This window comes from Rhinopithecus bieti, unplaced genomic scaffold (assembly GCF_001698545.2).
Source record: "Rhinopithecus bieti isolate Rb0 unplaced genomic scaffold, ASM169854v2 scaffold_77662, whole genome shotgun sequence".
Lineage (NCBI taxonomy): Eukaryota > Metazoa > Chordata > Mammalia > Primates > Cercopithecidae > Rhinopithecus > Rhinopithecus bieti.
Genome location: NW_016829485.1, coordinates 57,202 through 59,191, shown reverse-complemented (window position 1 = coordinate 59,191; position 1,990 = coordinate 57,202).

The following is a 1,990-nucleotide window of genomic DNA, read 5'->3' as shown; positions in this document are numbered from 1 at the left end:
GAGACCATCCTGGCTAACATGGTGAAACCCCGTCTCCACTAAAAATGCAAAAAGCTAGCTGGGCGAGGTGGCAGGCGTCTGTAGTCCCAGCTACTCGGGAGGCTGAGGCAGGAGAATGGCGTAAACCCGGGAGGCGGAGCCTGCAGTGAACTGAGATCGGCCACTGCACTCCAGCCTGGGCGACAAAGCGAGACTCCGTCTCAAAAAAAAAAAAAAAAAGATTTCCTAATACAACTTAAAATTGACTGTCCAGCCAAATACTTATAGGGAGAAAAATACCTGCCACCCCCCATCCAATGGTCATAGAAAAAAGAAGTAGACACCCTTTATTGCCAAGGAGGAGTTAAACCCTAGTGACCTATGAAATGTGAGTCCCGAAAGGTGGCACTTAGAGGGGTCCCTCAGCCCTGAGCATCATTTTCCCCTCCACCTACCTTTGTTACTTCCTTTCTCTCTTGCCAGTTTCCCCAACCTTCTTCCTTTTCTTTTGTCCTGATATTCTCACTTAACTCATCCAACATTTCCTTCTATCTCCTTTTTTTCTTTCTCTAATTGGCTACATATGGAATAAAGTATTTTGAATTACTGGGTTATATCTATTAAATAAAGCTTTATGATCTTTGCTCTCTTTTTTTATTTTTTTCCTGATTATAAAAATGCATGCTACGACCAGGCACGGTAGTTCACTCCTGTAATCCCGGCACAATGGGAGGCTGAGGCGGGTGGATCCCTTGAGCCCTGGAGTTCGAGACCAGCCTGGACAACATGGTGAAATTGCTACCAAAACATAAAAAAAATGTTAAATGAAGTGTGGTGGCATGCACCTGTGGTCCCAGCTACATGGAAGGCTGAGGCTGCAGTGAGTCAAGATCCCACCACTGCACTCCAGCCGGGACAACAGAGTGAGATCCTGTCTCAAAAACAAAAGCGAATTCTCTAACTCAGTGATTTTGAACACTTCTGACTCGTGATCCGCAGTGAGAAACCTATTTTCCATCATCGAACCTGAGCGTGCGTACGTGCGTACACACACTCAGTGCACCAAAACTTACCTTTACTGCGTTTTTAAATTCCACCTCTTTCAATCTATTTCATTTTCTTTAAAACCAATCTCAATTCATGATGAGTCAGAATCTGCAGTGTGAAAGCCATGGTTTGAATCCCTCTAAGCTGTAGCTCATCACACCCCCTTCTGAGCAGGACCTGCACCCAGCTCCAGGAAGAGGGCTTGCCCAGCGTTCAGCAAAGACAGGCCAGGGTGGGACGCATAACAGGAAACGCTTTGGTGCCGAAGCACCTCTGTCTGAGCTACCTGCATTTAAGGAGGTGCTAGCCATGAAGGGACATGGGGCAGCCCTTGGTAAACTGGGGGAGTGAGGCAGCCAGGACAGTGCACCTGCCTGCAGGCCCAGGGCTCCTTTTCTCTCCAGGGAGTGGGTATTGAGGTCGCTGCTGCTTCTGGGGACCCAAGAACTCGAGGCTCTTTCCTTTTCCCCCTTGTCCTCCTCCCTGACCTGTCCCCTCTCAGGGAGAGATTCTAGGACAGATAAGAATGGCCGCTAACACGTGTGTCCCAGACTCTGTCCTGAGAGCTTTATGTGAGTTAATTCCATTTAGTTCTCACAATATTATTGTCATTCCTATTTTGCAGATGAAGAAACCGAGGCATAGAGAGGTTCAGTCATCTGCCCCAGATTTGAATGACATGTGACCCCAGCATGCTTAAGGGCATTTCTGAATTTGCTCTAGAGGTAGCCGTGCAAAGACCAGGCTACTGCAAGCATGATGGTTGCATACAAGAGCCTGTGCAGCCAGGCTGTGTTGCTGCAGGCATGTAGTGGGGTGGAAGCTGTCTGTTGTCTGTTTCAGTTCTGCCTGCTGCGTTACAAATGACACCTCCCCCAAAGCACACACACATACTTGGTGGTTTACTATCACAGCCGTTTGACAATGTGCAAAGATTCCAGGGATCGGGAATGCAGGTGGCCAC